The 13,932-nt window shown below is 35.0% G+C and overlaps 1 protein-coding gene across 6 annotated transcripts in view; it reads left to right on the top strand.

Annotated features, from left to right (window-relative positions):
- Kcnh7 (potassium voltage-gated channel subfamily H member 7) overlaps positions 1 to 13,932 on the top strand; it is a 467,665-nt gene that overhangs the window by 4,875 nt on the left and 448,858 nt on the right. The gene's annotated exons all lie outside the window — the stretch shown is intronic.

The raw sequence follows: 13,932 nt of genomic DNA, 5'->3' as shown, positions 1-13,932 counted from the left end.
TATATATATGTATACATCAATGAGAAAGTTAGGAACTGTTGAGATATTCTGTGTTTTCCATTTATTCATGATGGATCAGCAAAAATACTTTTAATCACCAAAATATCTGAGGAGCAAACCATTATTTTTAAAAGCTTGTTTTTGGATGCGGCTCGTTGGCCTGCCGAGCAGGAGAAGCCAGAGCTTGTCCCAGTGGAAGCACTATGTGTTGCATAGTTCACTGAGAAGCAGTACTTCCTACCTTGCTCAGTATGTGACTGTTCTAGGTAGAGTAGAGCTTGCTGTTTACCAGAATATCAATTCTTAAAAACCCACTTATCTGAAGTAGAAGCACTTGACAGCTCTTCCTTTGAGAATTCTATTTTACAGTTTAAGTCATTATTGCATAAATCACTCTTGGCAGCTCTGAATGTTGCTTGAGGTGATAAAGCTGTAAATCTTTTGACACGAAACTCTAATTATATAAAACTATAATTACACAGAGGCTTATATAAGGGTGGGCATGTATTTTAATACTGTGATACCTTATGTTTAAAAAAATATACCTTGAAATGAGGTCGTGATTGGGAACTGGAAAACATTATTTATTCTCTTATTTTTAACTTGTAGGTGATAGAATAAGAAACATAAAACAATAGCTTAATTGGCTCTACTTTAATTTACTTGCTTACCTGAATTTTGGTAAGTCTTGTCATAGAAATAGCTTGTTGAGTACCCTACAACCTTTCAGCTCTATTTAAGTGTGTAGCACAAGTCACTAGGTAACTTTAAAAATGGGGAAAACCAAAGTAAACAAACTTCAGTAAAAATAAGGGAGCCTTATGGTTTTGGCATTAAGATTCTAGACACAGTACAGTCTCAATTTTATCAACCAAGCAGTGTTACATATAGTTGTCTTTCTATCGTTTGTGCTGCTTTTCAATAGCTGGAGAATAGAAAGTGGCTAAGGAGCGTCCTCAACCGATCAGCTCAGAGCACCAAATGCAATGTATAATTCCACTAAAGTTAAAAATGGCCTTGGTTTGTAAACATTGGGTTTCTCTTCCCTGCAAGTTATGCAGAAAGCCCGAAAAGGTTTTGTTCTGCAAGTAAGAGTGAAGGTGCCTCCTGAGATTTACCTCTCTCTTAAGGGACATGTTAATCACAGGTACATAAAGGGCAATGTGGTCTATGCTTTGAGCAAATTTATATGATAGAGCAAAGAAAGCTCATTTCTAAACCAAAGATGTTTCCAAAAAGTTGTTTATAAACAAAGAAAAATGTAGAGAGGTACCTTATGACATTTAGAGTCAGTTACTATGCTTTCTCTCTTCCTCAACTTTAAAATAATCATTAATGTATACTTTTTACCATACTTTGTCACTTGCACACTATAATGACATCTTAGGGAAGCAAAGAGTTTTAGTTAAAATTTTAGTCATATGAAATAACTATTATAATAGCTTTACATAAGCTTTATGCACATAATATATTCGGCTCCTCTAATTCTTGGATTGTGTAGTAGAGATGCAGATGGTGGTTTTAAATACAGAAATAGAAATATAGTTTGTGTGTGTGTGTGTATGTGTGTGTGTGTGTGTGTGTGTGTGTGTGTGTGTGTGTGTGTGTGTGTGATTCAAGTAACAGGAAAGTTTTCCAAGAAGTGTGTTGCCTGGGATTTCTCTCACTTTCTCTCTCTCTCTTGACTTCTCCATACTTTATCCCATAGGGTATTGTTATATCTGAGATTCTAAAATTCATTTTCTTTCAGAGATCTGACTTTTTTCCTAACACCTCATGCCTTCTGGAGTTTATACTTGATCCATTGTATCTCTTAGTAAAATAACCATTCTGAGAAAGTAGTCCTCCTACAATTGGAAAACTTTATTTCATTATTGTCTTGAGGTCTGATCCTCACTTGGTACTTCACCCTCCAGCTGTACACTCCTGATCACTAAAGCAAAAGGGCACAATCTTTTCTGGTAGCTTAGGAAATGACTTCTTGGTTATTTTTATCAATTTCAAGGAGCAGAGTAGGATAGTCAGAGCAGCTTGCTTCTCTGCTGAACTCGAAGGGTTTGTGTTTGCTCTGTTCTCTGTTTTGGTTATTTGTTATAAATAGGCACTGGGTACGTTGTACCAGATTCTGAGGGAATCCTAGGACAATTGAGCTCATGGAGGTAGCGGAGTATAGATAGTGTAGAGCACTTGAAAGAAGCTATTCATATTACCATTTGATTACTTCTAATTCTAAAATTACTTCTAATTTTTTTCTCCTCTACCTACCTGGTCAACAAATGGCACACAGTACTACTGCTTCTCCATTCCCTGTCATGTCCTTTGATTAAAGACTACATGACCCACTTTTGGAAGCGTGGAAGTATTGTTTTCCCTCTCTGCAATCCACTTCTCACGTTGCCATCAGAGGGCTATTGCTAAAACATGAATCACACTGACGATTTAGTGAAATTAAGAAGCAATGTAAGTGAGTTTTATGTATTAAATAAAGTGTACAATTCCATAAAATATGTCCCCTACTATCCACTCTTTACAGAAAGAACACTGAGATGAGAGAGGCTGAGTCATTTGTCAGATCCCAGTGTTCCAAAGTGATAATGGGTCCCAAGCTCTTAGCCACTTTTCCTCACTTCTCAATGCACCTATGCACGACCATGGGCTACAAACTTATACTCATTAAAACTCTCAGGATAAAGTTCAATACTTCTTTTCAATGTTCTTGGTGATCTTCAGAAGCAAATTTTCTTGGGTTTTCAGGTGGAAAATATTTACATAAAACAAGGTAAGATTTCATCTCTAATATCAAGGTTAATTTGCCCAAAATTTCCTTCCTGTTGCCTTAATTTACTTTTCTCATACACATTAGAATATAACATCTCTTTTTTAAAACAAAGTATCCTGGCCACAACACTATCTGAGACATGGTTTCTTGTCTGTAATGTGTTCAGTGAAGATCAGTTAGCTAGGTTAATTAGCAAGGTTGTTTCTCCTATAAATTTCATGCTTCAAACATATTTGATTAGTGCAAGATATATATATATATATATACATATATATATACACACACACATAATGTATATAGTATATCTAAATATATACACAATGTATATAGTATATATAAATATATATTTGTAAGTTTTAATATATGTATGTATGTATGTATGTATGTATGCATGTATGCATGTATGCTTGTACCAAGGCTATCTATGTACAATCCTCAGAAGATTTTCCCTTTGGCCTTTCCCTCCACTTCTGACCTTCTGACCATCACAGACCTTAAGAAGAAAGGAAAGGCACTTTCTGATGTTACTCCTAATTACCTCCAGAGTTCACTACACTGAATGCCTAGCTATTTGTTTCTTGGTTCCAGCATAAATTCTGGAGTAGGTTGCATCACACTATAATTTATGGTCATTAAATTTATCTATTTTCTGAACACAATAATAAACTACTAAGTCTTCCTGATTTGTAGACTCAGAAATGTGGACCAATGCTGGCCACAAGTGTGTGCTTAAATATCCTTTGAAGAATGAATGTAGATTGAAAAATAATACCATAAATTCATAAAAGTTGGAAAATTGGCTGGTAGTATGATATTTTGGTTTATAAAAATCACACATAACAATCTTCAGGATCGTTTTCTCCTTAATTTATTAATTGTCATATGACTTTGCTTGATACGTTAAGGACTAAATCTGCTTTTTAATCTATAACAATATAGATAACAAGTATAGACGGAATAGCAAAGAAAATATTTACCAGAAATTATTCCCAAGTTACTGTAGGTATCTATCACTTTCCACCAATCAATGACTCAATATTGTCTCCAGCTATCTCTAATATTTAAACCCACAAATATCTTATGTAATTTTCTTATTTTACTTCTTTTTTGTTTAGGAAAGTATCTCTAGTAACTACTTGTGTTACTCAATATTGGCATTTTATATGTGGTTCATCATTATCATTCAGTACTTTCTTTTTCATTTTCTTTTAAGACATTGTTCCACTTTGTAGCTCTGGCAGACCTGGAAATTGCTATTTACCTTGGCTTCTCTCAAGCTTGACATCCTTCTTCCTCAACCTCATGAGTCTTGAGACTATAGAGGCCCCTTACTACACCCAGTTCTACTCAGTGTTTTATTGAGATTGACTCAAGAGTGATGACACTTTGGTACTAACGTTATGTAATACTGACCATCTATCTAAAGTCCAAAAATAATTATTATAAACTATTAAATTTTAGTCATATTATTATTTCTTCTTTCTTAACTATGATGTCTACATTTAGTAACAATGGTTAGCTGCTGTGTCCTATTAGTAAAAATTTAAGTGAAGTTTCCACAGCAAAACTTCAAGAAAGTCAAGTATTAGACTCCCAGTGTCATAACTGAGCATTCCATAGAATTGTCTTAAGTTTATTTGGAATAAAAAACAATGTACCATTTCTATAACAACTCACTCATTTTTCACGGAGCCTCATGTGGTATCTTCCACTGGTGAAACATATCTTCCTCTCATTGGAAAAAAAAAACAGTGGTTTGTAGTCTTGGTAGGAAATTCATACTACTTTTTCCTTGGAGATGAAATAAGCAGTGGTGGGTACTGAATGGCCAGAGATTTGCAAGAAGGGTAAAGAGAAAAGAGTAGTGGTGATAGTTTGTGCAACTATTGGCTGTTTGAAAGATGCATTCAAACCACAATATGTGGCTATGTCAAGCTCCTTGGGACACAGTGCTCCTATTCAGTGACGTTTTCTTCTTAAATGACAGAGAAGAATTTGACACTGCTGTAACAGCATATAAATTTAAATCATAGCTATTTGGAAAACTCAATGTTAAATTCATACAAATATTTATATATAATGAGTGAATAATTTTTAAACGAGTTTCCATTTACCTTTCTTGCATACATTAACATTTTCTTTTTCTTTGACAAATCTTTATTAGCTCTATGTTTGATTTCACATGCTAAAAGTTTATCTTTACTGATGCATGGCTTCAAATGAAGGCATAGCAGATGTGCTTTACAGATGTAAATTCCAGGTGATAATCATATATGAAATACATTTTTCATCAAAGAACTAATACTTATTGAACTGAATTTCTGTGTCTGGTATTTGCTACAAGTTGCTTTATTGTTTTGCCATGGAAACACTGTGAGTCAATAGTTTCATATTATCCCATTCTTCAAATTAGTTAATTTGTGAATAAGAGAAGTTAAGCAAACGATTGAGCACAAATCAAGAGGGAATGAAAATTACAGTCTATACTTGCCTTAGTTTATAGACTCTATTATACTGCCTCCAAATGAGATGCTTGTATAGCCTGCATGCATTTATTTTAGTTCTTAATCATAGACTTGGTTGATTATGCATAGGATACATATAATAAGTTTGATGCACACCAGAAGGAGTGGTTCTAAGTATTTTCAAATTTAAACTTGATTTATTGAACAAATTTAATCTCTACCAGCTACTTTTAAATTCAGTGGAATGGACAGCCAGTGAAGGATTATATCCTTGTATAATTATGAGACTTATTTATTTCTTTTATTCTTAAATTTTTCTGAATTATTGATTAGAAATTATATGCCAATTTAAACTGTGGTATATCTTTTTCTGGTAAGGCACCACCAAGGAGAAAATCCATACACTAGGGTGCTCTTCTTTTCCCTTTCTCATGAAACAATTTTTTATTTTCTGGAAAGATATTGACATTCTTAAAACCTACCATCATTATTTAAAGGAAACATTGAGTTTGCTAAAGTGTACTGTCTGTTCCTTGCTTGAAACACTTCCTCTTTTCTTAATCTTCAGTCATGTCATACTCAGTAACTGCTTGTATTTGGATTCTTCACCTCAGTGACCCTTAGCATTCCTCCCCACTGCTCACTGAGTTCCTTTGCCCAAGGATAACTCTCAGCACCCCTTCCTTCACCCTTCAACACTTTCCTGTTTCTAAGGAAACTTCTGTACAGCATCAATCTCAGCTCATTTTAAAGGTGTTCTTTAAATCCCTTCAGGCACCTTTCCTACATGCCCTGATATTCCTTTCCTTATCTCTATTAGGATAATTGTGTAATGAGATTTTAGTAATGTGTTTCTAAACTGGCCTCTTCTACTCATCATTTAATATTTTGAAAGCCCTCGTAGAAGTACTTGTTAAAGACTAGAAGAAATAGCACAAAACTAGAAAATGATGTTAAAATAGTTCAGGCACCAACATTTTTTGCTGTTGAAAGTATTTGTAACATTTTCAATGATCACATCTGCAGGAATTCTCATTCATTCATTTTCTTTCAATTCCATATGCTACTCCTTTTGGTAAATGCAAGAAATATAAAAGTAAACAACCTCTACTGCTGAGACAATTAATAATAGTTGTAATATAATGAAAATTTGCTAATGTTTGTTTACCTGGAATTCTCTAAAAATATGCAACTAATTACCTTTCTTAATAGGCCTGGAAGGAGAAATTTGAGTGATCAGAGCAGCTCAGTTGTGTCCCAAATGCCTACATCCTTAACCCAGTAAGAATTTTTCCATGTGATTTTACACAATTCATATGAAGTCTAACATCTAAACCTTCCCTACATTTTCTCCAATTAGTCATAGTAAAATAACTATAAAACCTTCCTTGTAGTTGTTCTGAGCTCTTTTTCCTGTCACTCCCACATGGGAAATAGGCTCATCCTTATGCTGCTTTCTCCAAACTGGTAATTCTTCATTTTTTCCTTTTTTTTGTTTTTTCTTTATAAATCTTGCCAAGTGGAATAATACTGTAAAGTCTGTGTGGTGTCAAAAACATGTCACCAGTCATGCACTGAGACCTGGGGTTTTCAACACCTCAGCAAGCAACGGTGTCATAGATTCTACCCCTTCGTTGTGCCTCCTTCCCTCTCCGCTTTTCATTCTGTGATTTAATTCCACTGTTAAAAAAAAAAAAAAAAATACAGATTCAGGTGTAGAAAATAGAAACAGATCTATAGCAGTCAAACTAAGAGACATTAACTGATAAATGATGGCATATATTGCCTAATTTTCTTTTCAAATATGCTTCTATGTGTACATATATATACAGGTGGTCTCTGTTAAAACAAGATCAGGCCAGCATTATAGGAATAGCTTGATCTCTTTCCTAAAAAATGTGTGCTGACTCAAAATGTGTTGTAATGATTACGTATTTTCCCCATAACAACAGCTCCCAAACTACTGTGATATTCAATATGTATTAAATTAGAGAGCATAGGATATTATCAAAACACTCAAGAAATATTTTACAGTTTCTAATGTTGTACAGTTGAAAAGATATACCAAGAAAATATACATTCATCTTGCTTATAGGGAGTATTCCGTTATACACATATTTCTAGAAGTATAACTGTTGAACAAAACAATACATGTATCTAAAATGATGCATTCATGGTTGGTACTTCTATTGTATTTTACAGTCCAAAAGAGGATGTCTTTTCTGTTAATTTTTTTGTGAATAATAATATATGGCCTTCCCTTTAATTTTAGTTAAACCAGTCAAAAAATATCTTACCATCAAATTTTAATCTCAAATGTGTACTGAAAAACATATATGCGAAATACCAGAAGCATACAGTATTATTACTTGCAGAAAATTGGTACTGAATATTGTTATATAGAGGTAGTAATGACAATTTACTGAATAGCTAATTGAGCTGGCTAGCAAATGCCCCTTTTCCTACCAGGGTAATTCTTTCAAAACCTGCCAGTAACATTTACTTTTATTTTATTAATTTACTAAGAGATTTTGAAGTCTCAGACTAAAAAAAAAGTAGTACCAATTATTTAAACAATTTACCATTTAAAAGTTAAAGCATTCATGGAACTTTGTCAATTTTTCCTGTGATATAAGTCGGATTTTAACTTAACTTGCTTTCAGGATTTATTGCTGTGCATATGATGGAAATTTTGAGTATTGAGTTCTTTTCACAAAGTATAGATTTTTAAATAAAGAAATGTAGTCCTGCTCAGTTAAAAAGTTTTGACTGTACAAGGTAGTAAACTCACAGGAAATGAGTAGGGTAACAAAAGTAAATTGTATCACGTGTTATGTGATGCCAAATAATCAAATTACTCTGTAATTTGTAAGAAAAAACAAAGCAACAGGAACAACACCATATTAGATAAACCACCAGTTTTATCCTCATATTCCTATATAACTCACTGTAAAAAACAACAGGGAAAGACCCTTGTCCTTTCAGCCCTTTTCCTTAACCAACACAAGCAGAACTCAGGTAGTTGGATCTGTGACTCAACGCTTAGGTCTTCCCTCCAGGTGTTCTCTATAATGAATGCCACTTATCTGAGGCTCAGTAGGATTTATGGATTCCCAGATTGCACTTTTTAGAATTTGCTCCCTGAAAGAAGACATCCACAGAAAACCCAATGCTGTTTGAATCCAACGGTCCTATTAGCCAGCTTCTATTCAGTTCACAGTCTAAAACTGCATTACTCCTGTCTTCACAGTTCATGCTTCTAGAATGAACAGAAGGTGTCCTACTGAAATTTCATACCTAACAACACTCATTATTTCAAATGTATTCATTGCAATGCATGTACAATGTGAGTTACACAACATTTTATTTTAATTACTGACTCATTTGAAGATGCCAATAATTTTAATGATGAATTTCCTTTTGGCAAATACTTCATATTAAAGAGTTGTTATTAGTCTTGGCATTTTGAAAATGTGAGCAATGTTGCTTCCGCTTTAAATATCTTCACCAAGGAAGAGTTTTATAATGCCATCTTGATTCTTTTTTCTGTGCTTCAAAAATAAATTTAAATGTCTGGTGGAGCTTCATCTCTATTACAGAAATGACAATTTCAAGTGTAAGATGATAGACAAAGTAATCACATAAGTACTTATTATGTGAGAGTTGAAGAATTGCTGATAAAATGTACTTTGAATTTGAAGAATGAAGAGTGAAACCCAATCCTTTAAATGGTATTGGCTGAATAACTGAATACCTGGAAATATAACAAAAGGTATTTCAGGTACTGCATTTCCTTTTCACAGATCTTATGTATACTCATCACTCCAAAAATAATTCAATAAATATGATATCATCAGAGTAATAACATGTTAATATTACTAAAGTTTCCCTTGTTTCTAATTCCATTGGTTCTGAACTAAAATAATCCTTCCCCAATCCTTCCCACAACAACAACAAAGAGAATTTTGTCTTTTCAGGTAAAATTCAGGTTTAAAATTTACACTCACATAAAATAACATCTTGTTAAAAAGTTTGAAGTTTAAGGAAAAATATCTCTGGCAATTTATATGTGGTTTTCTAATATAGGGTAACTATTCATTAGGTATGGTTTTAGGATTTTAAGTAATATTAATAATAATTGTAATTTATTGTTTAAAATATGCTACTTGTATAAACTGATAAGATGAGGTTTTTTATTCTAGATAACAAGGAGAGAACAGTCAAAGAGATCTGGAAGAATTCAGAACACAGGAACAAGTAGACTGAACATGGCCAGAAGAGTGGCCATGGCCAGGGCTTCTCGTAAGAAAGGGAGAACAGCAGACAGTACAGTGTAGAGAAATTCTAATCCATTAACATGGCTACTCTGACCAGGGGTCACATCCTAAGACCTAGGTCTATGATCCAGCTGGGTTGACACACCTTTATTCCCTCTGGCTGGAATATATGCACCCCATTAGTACACACCTATAATTCTAAACAATGAAGGCAAAGGTTTTTTTTTAATTTAAGTTTTATTGCATTATGATGAGAAAAGTTACATGATTTCAATATCTGAATTTGTTAACCTTTAAAAACATATTTTAAGTAAATAGAATTAAATCACATTCTTGTTTCCCTTTTGTACCCCAACTCCTCCCAGAGGCCCCCTTCAATAACTACAATATCTTTTTTGTCATATTCTTTAAAATGTATAAAATATTATAATAAAAATGAGTATTATAAATGTTGTCTGATATAAAACAATCAATTTAACAGTCTTATGTAGATGCTTGTCTACAGCAATAGTGAAAAAACATTTTTTCTCAATATAAATTTTAAATAACTTCAAACATATTAACTGTATATTTCAAAATAATACATCACTACTAGTATTTTCTTAAGTGAACATAAATATACAAAGTCTTTTTGTTTCTTTGTTTGTTTTGTATTTAGTAGAGCATAAAATCTTGGCTCTTATTGTGGTACAAGCCCAAAATAAGAACATTTTTTTAGACATTGGATTTAATTGTAATAAGGCTGTATTTCAAGGACCCTCACATCACCAAAGGATTTTACCTCCATCTTAGCTAAGCTGAGAGTTGACAGTTCTGCTGTGCCAAGTAATGAATTGTAGGCACGATTTTTGGATACAGACTTCCTGCTATGGTAAAAGTTATTTGACTTGAGTGAGTGATTTTATTCTCAGCCCAAAAAGAACAGGTTACATTCATTTAAGAAATGGTGTGTGTATTAAGATGGTCTATCCATAAAGTCATTCACCAACTGTTTCAATGAACAATGGTTCTGCTTGGAGGGTGGCACAGATATTAGGTGAGGGTAAGAATCTGGTTCATTGGCTGTGATAACTTGGAAAAGCATTCATCTAAGAGAAAGAGTAACTTATAAGGTCCTCTTCTTCAAACCTGATACAAGAGTTACAAATATCAAGCAAAGCATTCAGTCCCACTCTTTCTTGTTCTCTTACAAGCCACCGTCCTAGTTAATTGTCTATGTTTCTTTTGGGTATATAAATACTTTTGAAATATATAAACTGTTCTGAAAACCATAGAATAATGTAAAAAACGTTGAATAAACAATACTACTAATAGAGAGGCTGAGATAGGAGAAGCAAGATTTCAAGACCATTATGTAGTACTCAGCAAGACACTGTCACATACAAATAAGCTGAAAGTGTATCTGGATTGTACAATATTGGACCTATTTTTCCAATTAGAGAGACATTGGATGACAGTCAACAAATTCCTAATTCCTCATAATTTTGAATTTCAATTGATTATGTTGATAATATTAATTTTCATATTAAGATATTAAGAAAAAGTAATTGTTACTTTCTGTTGTTTTTGTTGTAAGAGGTGGAATTAGATTTGTGTGGGTTTGTTGAAAGATTATTTTCTTGCTTCTTCTAGGGTGTAGTTTTGCTCCTTATGTTGGTGTTTTCCATCTATTATCCTTTGTAGGGCTGGATTTATGGAAAGATATTGTGTAAATTTGGTTTTGTCACAGAATATCTGGTTTTCCCCATCTGTGGTAATTGAGAATTTTGCTGGGTATAGTAGCCTGAGCTGGCATTTATGTTCTTGTAGGGTCTATATGACATCTGCCCAGGATCTTCTAGCTTTTATAGTCTCTGGTAAGAAGTCTGGTGTAATTCTGATAGGCCTGCCTTTATATTTTACTTGCCTTTTTTCCCTTACTGCTTTTAAAATTCTTTCTTTGTTTAGTGCATTTGGTGTTTTGATTATTATGTGACAGGAGGAATTTCTTTTCTGGTCCAGTCTATTTGGGGTTCTGTAGATTTCTTGTATGTTCATGGGCATCTCTTTCTTTAGGTTAGGGAAGTTTTCTTCTATAATTTTGTTGAAGACAATTACTGGCTTATTACCTTGGGAGTCTTCATTCTCTTCTATACCTATTTATCCTTAGGTTTGGTCTTCTCATTGTGTCCTGGATTTTCTGGATGTTCTGGGTTAGGAGCTTTTTGCTTTTTGTATTTTCTTTGACTGTTTTGTCAATGTTTTCTATGGTGTCTTCAGCCCCTGAGATTCTCTCTTCTATCTCTTGTATTCTGTTGGTGATGCTTGCATCTGTAACTCCTGATTTCTTTCCTAGGTTTTCTATCTCCAATGTTGTCTCTCTTTCTGATTTCTTTAATGTTTCTCTTTCCATTTTTAGATTCTGGATGGTTTTATTCATTTCCTTCACCTTTTTTGTTGTGTTTTCCTGTAGTTCTTTAAGGGATTTTTATGTTTTTTCTTTAAGGGTTTCTAGCTGTTTACCTGTGTTCTCCTGTATTTCTTTGAGGGTGCTATTTATGTCTTTCTTAAAGTCCTATATCATCATCATGAGAAGTGATTTTAGATCTGAATCTTGCTTTTTCAGTGTGATAGTGTGTCCAGGACTTGCTATGGTGGGAGTACTGGGTTCTGATGATGCCAAGTAACCTTGGTTTTTGTTGCTTATATTCTTACTCTTATCCCTCACCATCTAGTTATCTCTAGTGCTACCTGCCCTTGCTAAATCTGACTGTAGCCTGTCCTTCCTGTGATCCTGGTTATGTCAGAACTCCTCAGAGTCAAGCAGTCTCTGTGGTTCTGTGATTCTGGGATCCTGTGATCCTGGGCTTGTTAGAGCGCCTTGGACTGGAGCTCCTCTGGGTGTTGTGGGACTAGCTGTGGAGTTTGTGCCCAAGGTCTGCTCAGGGCACTGGCTTGCCCAGGCAGACTGGACACAACCTGAGCCACTGGACTGGCAGAGTTCCTGTGTCCCTGGATCCTGCTGGTCCCAGTTACTCCAGGTGTTGTGTCCTCCTCACCTCTGATCCTGGGAGTGTTAGATGGCCTGGGAGTGGAGCTTCCTCTGGGTGTTGTGGGGCTAGCTGTGGAGTTTGTGCCCAAGGTCTGCTCAGGGCACCAGCTTGCCCAGACAAATCATAAGCAACCTGAGTCACTTGCCAAAGTTTTTTTTGTTTTTTCCGTAAAAGAATGTAGCCATGTTTCAAAGTGACTTCTAATTGAGTGACAGACAAAGTGATCAATCAGAGGAAGATTTGACAGAATGAGTCAAAAATATAGTATGCCAACAGACAGGGGAGAAAAGAGCTATTTAAGAGCAGCACAGACTCAGTCAGTTCAGTTGCATTTGTACAGTTCTTTTTTTTTTTCTTTTTTTTCTTTTTTTTCTTTTAGATATTTTCTTTATTTACATGCGAATTTCTCCATTCCCAGTTTCCCCTCCAAAAAACAAAAAAAAAACAAACAAACAAAAACAAACCCCTGTTGCCTCCCCCCTCCCCATGCCTGCCACCCCGCCCCCTCCCACTTTCTGGCCCTGGCATTCCCATACCCTTAGGACGAACAACAATTTGTACAGTTCTTACAGTTCAGTTCAGTTCCCGGTTGGTCAGTTGAGTTCAGTCAGTATAGTGGAGTTGAGTTCAGTTGAGTTCAGTTCAGAGGCAGTTTTTACTGAGACACTTTTACAGAGACAAGTTACATAGAGATCGAGCTAGACACATTCTCTGGCTAGAAGGAGCCAGAGAATGAGAAGAAGCCAGAATATGAGAACAAATTGCCAGAGTTACTTTGAGGACAAGCAGAGCAAATCAGTGAATAGCAGAGAGAAACCCCAGTTTGAATCAGTCATCTTGGAGAAGAGTTTTGAGCCCTAAGATCTGGGTTGAAACCAGAGAGGCAGAGTACAGAAAGAACTAGAAAGGGTGGTTTTATTAACCAGTTAGCCTCCTAGATGACAATTACATCTGGTGAATAAACACTGATAGAAAAATAGAGAAAACCTGTTTTCTATGAGAGAAGCAGAAGCAGAGCATAGAGAAAATCAGAACAGCAGGGTTGTAAGGAAGACGAGTAGCTGGAGAGGGGGGAAGGAAGCATATTAGCTAGTGGGAGTTTAAGGTAGAGCAGGAGGTGTAAGGAGCTAAGAGCTTAGCATGGACTTTGAAATAGGTAACAAGTACTTGTGACACTGAGGGAGCCTGGAGGTGAGCATATACTTTGATATGGTTGATCGATAGCCCAGGCAGGCAAATGTCCCTTCCTCCAGAAGTAAAAGAAAGATTCCTTTTGGCAGATAGGAACCAGTTTCATAAGTCCCTGGAGAATGCTGGCTTTTATCTGTCAGACATACTGCTACAGTCCAGGTTGACCTCATTTCTGGATATTTGGACTG

This window comes from Mastomys coucha, unplaced genomic scaffold (genome assembly GCF_008632895.1).
Source record: "Mastomys coucha isolate ucsf_1 unplaced genomic scaffold, UCSF_Mcou_1 pScaffold15, whole genome shotgun sequence".
In the NCBI taxonomy this organism is placed as follows: domain Eukaryota; kingdom Metazoa; phylum Chordata; class Mammalia; order Rodentia; family Muridae; genus Mastomys; species Mastomys coucha.
The sequence above is the reverse complement of the archived record's forward strand: the minus strand, read 5'-3'. Positions and strand labels throughout refer to the sequence as shown.